The sequence below is a fragment of the Protopterus annectens genome, chromosome 1.part2 (assembly GCF_019279795.1).
Source record: "Protopterus annectens isolate FY-2018-M chromosome 1.part2, PAN1.0, whole genome shotgun sequence".
NCBI classification, from domain to species: Eukaryota; Metazoa; Chordata; order Ceratodontiformes; family Protopteridae; genus Protopterus; species Protopterus annectens.
In genome coordinates, this window is record NC_056727.1 from 958,599,309 (window position 1) to 958,612,853 (window position 13,545).

Sequence of the window (13,545 nt, forward strand, 5' to 3'; positions counted from 1 at the left end):
GCCTTTCTGTAGGATATCTACATCACTTGGGGAGTTAATAATGGCTCCCAACTTGCAGTCATCTGCAAACTTGGTCAGCCAGAGCTCCTTTGTGTTGGCCTGGACTTCTGAGAAGTAGATGTCGAACAGGAGAGGACCCAGGACCAATCGCTGTGGGACTCCACTCGTGACTGGTAGGCAGTCTGACTTGGTGTCTACTACTTTCACACCGTGTTCTATCTGTGAGCTAATTTGCAACCCACCTAGTGATATAGGGGTTGATGCCTAGTTTGGTGAGTTTATCAATAATTCCCGAGTGAGGAATGGTATCAAAGGCCTTGGCCAGATCAAGGTAGGCTGTATGCACTACCTTACCTTCATCCACAGCCCTGGTGACTGACTCAAAGAAGTCAATCAGGTTGAGCAGGCATGATCTCCCTTTCACAAAGCCAAATTGTGTGGGGTCTAGAGTTTGGAGATTTCCTGTGTCTTTGTTAATCAGGTCCGTGATGATGCACTCCATAGCTTTACATATCAGACTTGCCAGGCTAATGGGGCGATAATTCCCAGGGTCTGTAGTTGCTCCCCCTTTATGGAGAAGGATGACTGTAGCAGTGCGCCATTCGGTAGGGGCAAGGCCTGATGTGAGGCTGTGACTGAACAGGGCACACAGATGTAGTGCAAGTTCACTTTGTAGTTCATGTAGAACACAGCCAGGGATATTATTGGGTCCCATGGAAGCTGTATTCTTGGCCTTGGGCAATGCAGCTTTAATCTTGTGCTGCAGTAATGCTGGGTGCCTGGCATTCTTCTGGTATTGTGATTGGTCCTGAGGGGGGGTAGAGGGGTAAAGTTGGCACTGAATCTGTTGGCCAGTATGTTGGCTCAGTATATGAAGTGCCATTGTGCAGTAACTCAGAGCAAATCTGGGTATTGCCATGGAGGTTCTTGATATAACTATGTAAGGCTTTGTGATTGTTTTTAGTGTCTGCCGCAATTCTGCCTTCGTAGCTGGCTTTAGAGGATTTGATGAGGGATCTCAACTTTTTGATGAAGCTAATAAGGGAGTTTTTCCAGTCTTGGGACATCACCTTTTTCTGCAACAGTTTCTTCCTTCTGTTGTAGAGTTTATTAATGACAGGGGACCATCAGATTGGCTTCCTTTTTTTTCGAGGAGAGCGTCTTGTTTCTGATGGGTATGGATAGTTCCACGCATTTATGTACATGTTCGTACAGTGCATTGATGTATGACTCGGCAGTCATGCAGCTATTTTCCATTGGCATGGGTGCCGTGAAGTTAGCCACCTCTGTTTTTAGGAGCCCAAAGTCAGCTTTGGAGAAGTTTTTCAAGATAGTTACCTTTGCAGGGGGTGTGGGTGAGATGTAGATTTCCATGGTGATTAGTTTATGGTCAGATCTGACCAGGGAGGGGCTGACTACTGGTGTAGAGCAACAGTCGTCCATGTTAGTAATAAACAGGTCAAGGATGTTGCTTCCTCTAGTGGGGCTCAGAATGAGCTGGTCCAGGACATTGGAATTGATGAATTCCAGGAAGCATTGGGGCAGTGTATTGGTGCTTGAGTAGTTCTCTGTGTTTAGAAAAAGAACATCTACCACATTGGAACATACCCAAGGTAGTTCTGTTAGTAAGTTGCCCTCCTTCAAAAATATTTGTCAGGGTGCTGCGCCCTTTCCTTAAGACTACTGTGGGTGCTGTTCCCACTTTATCCCTCAAAGATTTATCCACCCTCAACAATGTCCAGTCCTTATTAAGGATGGCTCTAATATAAGAGCTTTCCAAACTAAACGTAATGATGAGGGAGGTGGGGAAGGGGTTGGCTGTTCCCTCCTCATGCCAGAGGTTCATGCACCCATACAGTCTCATTAAGAAGGGGTGCAAAATATCCTGAATTCCTTTTGATCATGACCTCCAGCACCGTTTCATCAATTAAGGATGTGGGATAACCCATGTTAAGGAACATATGTTTCATCAAACCACATTCCTCTGCAAATTGATGATCCAATGTTGTCATATGGGCTGCATGAACTAGTTGCCCCTTTTCTGAAAGTATGGATGGGAGCTGGAAAAATGAAGCAGGGTGTTTGAATAGGTTGTTTTTCTATATATCCTTGACACATAATGTTGGTTGACATTGTCTTTATTAAGGAGGACATCCAAATTGGGGGGGGGGGGGGTTGTGTCATTATGATTACTGGTGAAAGAAAAGAAGTTGTAAGCACCAATCTCTGATTCACTCCACTTCCGAAAGATGAAGATGTCGTCCAGGTACTGCTGATAAAGCCTAAAGTAAATTTGATAAGGACATCCTGTGATGTATCTGTGCTCCCATTCTAGCATCACTATATTAGCAAATGATGGACCTCAAGGATATGTTTACTGACAAGAGAATCTGTTTGTAAGAATATATCTACATTAATACCCCAGCACCAAGAACACTTACCATGTTTGGGGTAATTAAATTGACAAAAATGTGCGGGACCCATCGATGTGCCCCATTGTTGATGGCAGGGGTTCTGTCACTTCTGCAAGTGCTTGATTTTTGTATATGAAATTAAAGTCCCTTTTGAAAGGGGAGGAGAATTTATGTAAAGACACTTGGAATCACACCACCAAAGATAAAGCAAATCTCATAACATATTAACAACTCTGAAATCTAGCTAAGAAACAAATAAAATCTGACAAATAGAACTACTCCCAAGCATGACAATAAAAACACCTAAACAATCCCCAAAAATTCTGGAAAAACATTAACAACCTCCTCAACCCTGGCTATACCCAACCCCCCCCCCCCACTAGTCACCTCAAATGTAGCTGACCTTATTGCAACACAATTTAGCTCCCACTTTATTAATACTATTACTTCAATGCTGGGTAACTAGACCAATCCACCTCTCTCTCTCCCCACATATCCTCCTCAGACTCCCCCCAACCCATTCACATTTACTCCCATTCAAACTAGCTACATGAAAGCACTCCTTTCCAAGTTTAAACCATGCTGTCTAGCAGCAGACCAACTACCCAATTAATTTCTTAAAATTGCTGCCCCCACAATCACCTACCCCATATCTGTCCTGATCAACTGCTACATTGCAGAACACTATGTCCCCTGCCTCTGGAAAATATCTCATGTCACCCCCCTCCACAAAGGTGGACCCTCTAAAGAACTAACCAACTACTGCCCCATAGCCATCCTCTCTCCTCTTGCTAAAACTTTAGAAAAATGCATTCACAACCAGCTCCTCAACCATCTCCTCAGTCACAACCTCCTTTCCCCCTCTCAACATGGCTTTAGACCAAAACATAGCACTAGTACTGGTGTTCTGTCTTTCGCTAACACCATCCAACATCTCATAAATGAAGGCCAACTTGTCTCATCCATTTTCCTTGATATGTCAAAAGCCTTTGACACCATTTCCCACCAAATACTTCTCAACAAACTCTCATCCTATGGCTTCACTTCTTCAGCCCTGTCCTGGTTCCATAGCTATCTTTCCAACTGACAGCAAGCTACCAAATGGGAAAACAGCCTTCTCCCTTACTCCCCATCTCTGTTGGAGTACATCAAGGTTCCATACTAGGACCGCTCCTCTTTACAATATTTACAAATAACCTCAGCTCTACAACACAACTAGCCTCCTTTGTCCAGTATGTTGATGATTCCACACTTATACACTCAGCCCCCACTTCCTAGGAACTCCAAATAAAAATGCAAACCTCTTTTCACGATATAGAAAAATACCTCACTGAATATCAACTTATACAAAACCCAAACAAAACTAAGATAATACTCTTCAGAAATAACAAACCCAAATCACACCAGTTCCCTCTAACAGTATACTCCTCAACTGGAACCAAGATAGAACCCATAACCCAAACCAAACTTCTAGATGTAACAATAGATGATAACCTAAGATTTGACAGACACATTTCCCTCACTATCAAAAAGGTCCACACCAAACTAGGCATCCTGTATAGAGCCAAACCATACTTTACAGAAAGTGCCAGACTAGCCACTGCTCACTCACAATTGATTTCCACCCACCTTTACGGATCCCAGATATTTACTAACCTGCTAAAAACTGACCGAAATAACCTAGAATCCTGCTAAAACAAAATTGATAAGTTTGCCACAGGACACCTATATAGAACCTACCACTGCACTGTACTTTCCCAACTCAACTGGCTAGAACTCCCTAACCTCTTATCATTTAATCAGCTGACCATAGCCCACAAAATAATCCACCTTCTCAATGATTGCCTTATACTTTCTAACATAATCTAACCTAATGTAAATCTCAGGTCACTTAAGTCTTCAAGCAAACTAATGCTAAAGGTTATCTAACCCCCCACAACTCTCATGACACCTCCCTCTGCTCCCACAAAATTTCCAAGCTGTGGAACACTCTTCCTCAGCACATAGCAAAAAATCCTAACTATCATGAGTTCAAACAACTCCTAAAAGAACATCCAGCAAATCATTGGCTTTGCACCTGCCATACTCCTGGCTAAGTCTACCCACTCCCTGACTATATCTCCTAGTTCTGCTCCTTCTAATCTCTAGTAACTTCTGTTCTTACCACCTGACTAATTTCTTAAAGTTTTCTGTCAGCAGCTAGATTTGGACAGAGGTCCTAGGAAATCTTACTGATCTTGTATTTGTTACCACGTCTGCCAGTGTTAAATGTCCTGTATATAATATGCCTCCTTAATCACTGTATGCCCATGCATACTGTTACCTGCTGCTGTATTTTGTCTTTGACAGTAATAATATTACCAGTATAATTATACTGCTGTTACTATGTCTCAAACACAACAAATTTTTGCCAGTATTGTTTGTCTTGTACTAGTATTTGTTTCTCTAGCATAAACTGCTAACTGGAGCTTTTCTCCAGTTGTCTCAAACATAATTAATTTTGAAAATATTATAAGTATGGTTAGTATTATTAGTTTATGTAGCATTAAACTGTATAACTAGAGCTTTTCTCTCCAGGTCTCCACTGAAAATGGCCCAGCCGGACATTACCTGGTTAACAAATGTAATAAATAAATAAATAAAAAATTCCTAGAGAAAATCAATGGACTGGAGTTTTGTGATACTGATATTTTTATCACCATTGATGTCAGGGATTTATACACAGTAATCGAGCATAAGGAAGTGGGGCAATGGGTTCTCCAGTGTGGTCCCTGTTTGCTAATATAGTGATGTTGGAATGGAAGCGCAGATACATCACAGAGATTGGTGCTTTTATCAAATACATCAATAATACAGCTTCTTTTTTTATCTTTCACCACTAATCATAACAAAACCACCCTCCTCTATTTGGATATCCTCCTTATTAAAGACAATGCCAACCAACATTATGTGTCAAGGATATATAAAAAGCATAACCTATTCAAACACCCTGTTTCATTTTTCCAGCTCCCTTGCATTCTCTCAGAAAAAAGCTGTTGTGAAGGGGCAGCTAATTTGTGCTGCCCATATGACAACATTGGATTCTCAATTTGCAAAGAAATGTGGTTTGATGAAACATATGTTCCTTATCAGGGGTTATCCCACATCCATAATTGACAAAATGGTGCAAGAGGTCACAATCAAAAGGATTTCAGGATATTTTCCATCCCATATTAATGCGACTGTATGGGTGTATGAATCTCTGGCACAAGAGTAGGGAACAGCCAACCTCTTCATTTAGTTTGGACATGTCTTATATTAGAGCCATCCTTAATAAGAACTGGACATTGTTGAAGGAGGATAACTCTATCAGGGATAAAGTGGGAACAGCACCCACAGTAGTCTTCAGGAAAGAGCACACCTTGAAAAATATTTTTGAAGGAGGGCAACTTACTAAAAGAAATACCTTGGGTATGTTCCAACATGGTAGATGTTCTTTTTGTAAATATATGTTGACAGATTTTTTTATCTGGGACAGATGTTTCAAGCTGACGGACAAAGTGGATTGTGAGAGTAAATCAATAGTGCATGTTGCACTTTGCCAGCAATGTGATGGTTTTTATATTGTTAAAACAAAAAGGGAATTCTGTGAACTGATTTATGAACATTTATATGAGATGACAAAATGTAAAGTGACTAATGCACTTTACAGGCATGTTTTAGATTATCCCAATCACACTTTCAAATTCACAATTTTGGAACAGGTTCATATGGACGCTAGAGGAGGTACATGGAAAGTCAAATTGGAGGTAAGAGAAATTTACTGGCAGATCTATTGCAATGCCTATTGCTGGCCAGGGCTTAATGAACAAGCCAGCATAGCACCCATGTTAAAGATTAAAGCATTAAGTAGATGACATTTTGCTTTAATAATTATAAGTATTATTTTTAGTAGCTATCAATTGTTCTTTTATTTAAAATCTAATAGAGTTTTTGTAAGTCCAAGAGTGAGGAAAATTAAAAATAAAATCCCTAGTTAGATGCCGTTTTTTCTTTTCGAGGGCTATGTTGCTTTTGGAATGAAATGATTGGCCATGGTTCATCATGTGACTCTAACCAGGTTTAAAAGGATTGTTAATTTTATTTGAGATGTCTGATGAAGTTTTAACATTGTTTAAAATGAAAGCGCTTATCTTTTTATTCTTTTATTCTAATTAAATGAGGTGATTTTACATCTAGTGCCTGGATTCTTCTGTTGATGCTATATACACCTATGAACATATGAACCTTTGAAATAAACCTACATAAATAAAGAAAAACTGAGGGAATGAATATTGCAGAATCACTAAAGTTACTGTGTCATCAAAGTTAAGCCTCATGAAATGTAGGCCTGTAGAATTGTGGGAATAATTTGGAAGAACGTCATAAACAGTTGTCATGAAAAATATGTTATACATTATTCTGAGCCAGACTAGCCAGTCTAGATGTCCATGTTTTCAATGTTGGCAGTTCATTTGCATGTCCTTCATGTCTTGAGTCTTTACACTGATGTAATCTTCTGGATTAGAAGATACTATTTTTTTTTATTTTTTTCCCAAAGGGCCATGATGGCTGCTCTTCCTGCACTCGCTGATTCTATTTGCTCCATTAAGGTGAGAACTGGGCATCCCTGGGTGAGGTGGAGAGCCCTGTGACCTATTCTTTCCTGCCTGGCCAGCCCAATCATCCCATGCATTTCCCAACAGCAAGATGGTGGGGTACTTGTCCAGGTTGCTGGTCTTATGGGGGTGACCTATCTCTCCCTTGGTAGGTCATTTCTTCCCATATGGCAGTTCTTTGGCTCTGTTGCATGCTGCCTGCCACAGGGTGCATGTCTCTGTATGCTCATTTGGCTACATGGATATTCACATTGATAGTGTGTGCATATAGGCTCATGCTGCATGAGTGCAACACCCAGTGTGCCTGCTAAGTATTGCCCAAGTGGTGAGCCAGAGCTGCCTCCCTTCACCCAGGATAGGTGAGTCATCATAACTTCATAGGTAAGTACTAGGCTAGCTGCCCCTGTGGACCATTTTAAACTTTGGCTAATATCCCTTTTTGTGCATGAAATAACCTATCCCATTGGTTATAGATTGGCCTTACCCATCCCATGGTCGATAATTATATATTATCCAAATAACAGAAACTGTGATCATACCATAGATAATTTGAGAGAACCATGCATGGGATAAAGCATTTAGGAGCTGCTTCTGTCCATTAGTAGTACAGGGGTAGTCCTGGGGTAAATTTTCTGTTTCCCATCCATAGATTTGTTAGGCTTGAATTTGGACAGGGATGAACTTTGTTTTATGTGGATGGGAAGTCTATTCCAGAGCAGCAGTATCCTCTGAGAGATATACCTGTCCCTCCAAGCTGTACTGTTGATGTTGCAGGAGAAGATTAGATCCAGAGACAAAACCTTTCTGATGCTGTTAGACTTGCTAATGTGTAGTAAATCTATCATAATGGATCAGAGGATGTCTTGTAAGTCAGACACAGGTCACCACTTAGCAGTCTGTAGGACACCGAGTTTAGTGACAGGGCTTTGAGTCTATCCATATAGAACATGTTGTTTAGGCCTTGCATCCTTTTAGTAAGGTATCTCTGTGGACATTCCATTTGTTGCATGTGTCTAGACAGAGACATGCTAAAGGGGTCATTATATTCATTGACTGGCCTTATGAGTGCTGAGTACAGGGGGACAATGACATCCCTAGAACTATTCACAATCCTTTGTTTATAAGATGTGCAGTACAGAAGGACTTTCTTACAATGATGGATATGTCTTTGTCAAAAGTTAGGTTACTGTCCACATATGTTCCCAAATCATGAGCAAATGGGTCAACTTTTAGGGGCATATTGTAAATGTTGAAGTTTCCTGGCATATTCCAGAAGGATACAATAATGCATTTTTTGGCATTTAGTTTCAGTCCATGATTTGGCATCAGTTATCTGTTTGGGATAAAATTTCCTGCAAGATTGCTAAGTCATATGGGGATTCAGTTACTGTTTCAAGTTTGCAGTCATCTGCAGACTTAGTCAGCCAGAGCTCATTGATATTGACGTTTATTTCAGAAAATAAATGCCAAAGAGGAGAGGCCCCAGCACAGAACCCTGGGGGGATTCCACTGTTGGCTGGTCTCTTTGTGGTGGTAAAATTTTGTATTTTGATTATGTGCATCCTATCTGTGAGCCAGTTGGCAATCCAGTGGGTGATGTAGGGTTTTATTCCCAGTTTATTTAGCTTTTCTACTATGCCTGAGTGGGGAATTTTGTCAAAAGCTCTGACTAGGTTGAGGTATATGATGTGTACCATTCTGCCTTCATCCATTGCTTTAGTGACCTTTTCAAAAGATCCACCAGGTTACATAAGCATGACCAGCCGTTGATGAATCCAAATTGAGAGAACAAGTCCAGTGTTGGAGGTTCCCTATGTCCTGATCGAGTAGTTCCATGATAAGTCTTTCCATGGCGTTTCATATGAGGCTGGTCAGACTTAAGGATTTTAATATTTGTCAATACATGGTGTTTGATTTTGTGGAGTATTGTGTACAGGAAGAGAGAAAAGAAATATGGATATAGATTACCAGAAAACATAGTGTTAAAGGGAGAGACAAAAGGATGAGGAGGAATAGGTCAGGTTGGATTGGGGCAGGGGCAAGAGCACGTTTTGAGAATATAATCTTTTAACATGTTTTTGAAAGTGAAATTGCTGGTGGTAGCTCTTAGGTCGGGGGGAGTTTATTCCAGGTGTTAGCAAATAAATGATTATACCTTTTTGCTTCATGGGCTTATAGACTTCCAGGAGATGTTAGTCTGTGCAATGGAGAAAGTTTTTGGGAGTATAGGGAGAGATTAGGGTAGAGAGAGCAGGGTAAAGTTGTGGAAGTAAGAGCTGCTTTTGGGCTTCTGGCCATTTAAGATTTTGTAGAGCATTGTAGTGGTGGGAGAGGTAAGTAAGATTTGCAGCAAGTTTAGCAATTTTATTGTAGGTGAACTCAAGTTTGGCCATGAGATTGGTTTGTAGATTAGTGAGTCTAGGTGCAGCATAGAAGAGAGTAGGCAGTAGAAAAGCTTGTACCAAAGAATGTTTAAAATCATTGGTCAGATATTTTTCATTCCTATACAATAGGCCTAGTTTCTGATGTTTTTTTTTTTTTGATGGCATGTAAAATATGGATGTCGAACTTAAGTTGGTTGTCAGTAGGCCTAGTTTCGGGTGTTTTTTTTTGATGGCATATAAAATATGGACGTTGAACTTAAGTTGGTTGTCAATAATAACACCGAGGAGTTTAGTCTGAGTTTCAACTGAGATAGTAGTATTATTGAGAGATGTGACTGTGAAGGAGTTTTTACAATTTTGTAGAGATTTGGGGAGGAAGAGAAGAAGTTTTGTTTTTTTTAGAGTTCAGTAAGAGTTCATTGCTGGCTACCATTTTTCAACAGAAAGAAGTGAGTCTTGGGTAAGGGACAGAAGTTGGGAGAGATTATCGGAACAAGGTATGATAGTGGAATCACCAGCATATAAAATAAGAGAGGAGTGAGGGCAAGCTGTGTGAAGATTATTTGTAAAGATGTTAAAGGGGGGCCCAAGTATTCAACCTCGGGGTACACCATTATGAACAGGAAGGAAAGGAGAGGAGGTTGATAGCCATCTGACAGACTGGTATCTATCTGAGAGAGAGCTGGAGAACCAGAGTATGGTAGATTGAGAAAGATTAAAGTTTTTAAATTTAGATAGAATTAGATTGTGGGTGACAGTGTTGAACGCTTTGGATAAATCGAGGAAGAGACTAGAGACTATTTTGTTTTCATCACGAGCTTTGGCAGTGGTCTGAGTGAAAGTTATGAGAGCGGTGGCAGCGCTATGGTGGGAACAACAGTGGTGTTGTGTAGGTGATAGTAGATTCTCATGTAAAAAGTGTTCAGGGATTTGTTTATGTATGCATTTTTCCATTATTTTGGAGAGGGGGATTAGTATAGCAATGGGGCAATAGTTGGAGGAGTCTGTAGAGTTACCTCCTTTATGAAGGGGAATAACATAAAATTTCTTCCACGTATTGGGTACAGTGCTTTCAAGGATGGTTTGATTGATAAGTATGGATTAGAGTGAGGATTATTTAGTGGTTTATGATACTATTGTCTTTTATCATTATCAATGTGTTTTTTGGTATGCTTCCTGAGTTCTCTATAAGTTTGAAGATGAGTTGTGAGATAATTTTTTTCCAGATCTTCCAGGCCCTGTCTCTCTGTAGCATAAGGTTATGAGTCAATTGTGATAGCCAGGGTGAGAAGTTAGATTTTAGTCTAATTTTTCTCATGGGGGCCATAGAGTTTAAAGTATTAAGGAAAATGTCATTGAATTTGGAGATGGCCTCATCAAGAGGAAGGTTGTATAAGAAAGACCAGTTGAAAGAGGAACGTATATTGTTAAAGATAGTAGGATTGAAGCTGGAGAGTTTGTGACAGTCTTTAAAATGATGAGATCTATGCAGTTGAGGTGAATGTCTATGGACTAGGGTGGGAAGATGGTCACTGAGAGAATCAGGAAGAGTACTGGGATTGTGATAGAGGTTTGGGTTGGAAGTGAGAATCCAGTCAAGAATTGTGCCAGTGTTGCTATGTTTATTATATCAAGTAGGAGAGGTGATGAGTTGAGAGAAGCCATAAAGGTTAATGCAGGTGTGGGGAGAGTAGGAGTTTAAAATAGTCCAGTCAATATTAACATCACCCAAGATAATGGTCTCATAGGTGATGTTATCAGAGATCCAGGATTTCCTGGGGGGAAGCAGATAGCAGCAATAGAAAGATATTTTTGATTGTTAAGGTTACAATTAACTATAAGAATTTCTGTAGGGTGAAAGTTAGGAGGGGTGTGGAAGGGGGGAAAGTGAGAGTTGTTCTGAGTATAGAATGGCTACACTTCCCCCTTATTTAGAGTGACATTGAAGTCAGAAAACATTTTAGCCTGGGGAAGAACTTCAGAGTCAGAGATATGTGGCTGTAGCCATGTTTCAGAGAATGAGAATGTTGGGGGCATACTAAGTGATCAGGAAGTGAAGAGGACTCACTTTATTGGTTATACTTTGTATATTAAGGGAGATTATAGTTAGGCTTTTGGAAGGTGGGTTGTTAGCAGAGTGTAAGGAAGTAGCAGGTGGAGAAATAGAGGATAAAGTAGGAGTAGATGGAGAGATGCTGGGGTAGTTGATATGGCTGTGAGTATAAGAATTGGTGTGTGGCCCAGGATTTGGGTGAATATCACCAAAACATAGCAAGTTAATAATAAAAAATGTCTAAGAGTTAGCAAGAGGGTAATAGGTAGGGTACTTGGGTCTCATTTTATAAGAGGTGAGTGGGAAAATGTTAATTTTGTGGAAGTTAGTTATGCAATTAGAAAATAGTGAGGGAGTAATGGAGTAGATTATAGTTGTCTGAATGGCAGTGTGGAGCTATAGGAGGGTAGGTAGTAGCAAAGTTGTGGTCAAAGGGCCATGATAAGAGGTAGAATGGGTTAGGATAGATAAGCAGGAGAAGAAGAAGTGTGAGAGTGTCACACTGCCAGCCTAGCTATCTGGAATTTTGTAAATAATTATGTCATTTGTGAATATTAATATAATTTATATAGAAGTGTGAGAGAAGGAGATACTGCCAGCCCAGCTATCTGGAATTTTTTTTAAATAATTCTGTGTTATTTGTGAATAGTGATATGATTTATATAGGACTATGTGTTATGTGCTGAGCTAGAATGTAGCCACAGCATGCCCTGCTGGCTTAGAATAGAAATGTATATAAACTATTATAATTGTGTAACTGTATATGTTGTAACAATAGAAACTGGAACATAAAAGGTTAACTTGCAAAATTGCTAGAAAATAAGTAGAAATTAAATTGTTTTATGAATGTGCTATGAAAGTTCTCTCTCAGTTTCAGTGTAGCAAACACAATGTCTAGAGCTAGACATTTTTGTATTGTTTTGGAAGAGAAGTAATTACTAGGTTTGAGATGCAGAAGTGTTTTATTGTTTTATGATTTTCAGGATCTGGGCAAACACCTGAGAAACCTGTATTTTTACACAGAGATGTTAAATTATGTTAGTTTCTGACAAAAGGCACTTTAGCCTGGGAACGGAAGTCAGGTGTCAAAAAGCAATGTCATTACAGCTAACCCAGCAGTAATATTTGATATTAATTTAAGAACTCTCTCAGAAAGAGACTGGGTATTTTGTATTTTGTCTTTGACCTGGAAACATCCACTCATCATCACATCTGCACTTGCCTTGCTCTGTAAGTAAGTTTTTTTAGGGCATAGTAACTCTTTTTGATAAAGTTAGGAATATAGTAAAGATCAGTTTAGATGTTTTCTGTATTTATTTGAGACTGTCCTGCAATGTTGTTTTAAACACTTCCTGTGATTTTGAACTCTGAAGTAATTGTGTTTGTTTACTGAGTATTGTCTTGTTCTTTTATTATTTATTGTTAAATATATTTAAACATATATTTGTGGCTGATATTTGTAAAGCACATTTATACTCTTAAAGTACTTGCATATCTATTTGGTGACACTGTACAGGCCAATCCAGTAGCCTTGCTTGGTCAGACTACCATTTGGATTAATAGTTACATTACACAGTAAGATTGGACACCCTTTGGTAAGCGCCTTAATGTAGTTGATAGTAGTGGCTGGTGGCAGCTGGAACTACTTTACTGTCTGGGCAGAAGGGGGAATAGCTAGTAAACCTGTGCCAGCCTTTCCTAGGTGTGTGTGTGTGTGTGTGTGTGTGTGTGTGTGTGTGTGTGTGTGTGTGTTTGTATATAAATCAAATCTCAAAGTGTGTGTGTGTCAGCTACTTGGACAGGGACAAGAAGCACTGGTTGGACAAAGAGGGTGCTGGAGGTTTTAGCTTGGCCATTCAGCTGAGATCTCAACCCTATAGCTGTGCCAGTGGGGAGGCTTATTGGGGATCTGGAGAAAGAGGGAGAAACCAGCCCCAGACTGACTGTGGTCTCTGTGCGCTCTTAAGGGAAATTGCACTTTACTGTGTGTGTACTCATCATCCTTCCAGTTTGTACATCCCCCCACTGTTGCCAGTGGTGAGGATTGAAGCTCCTTA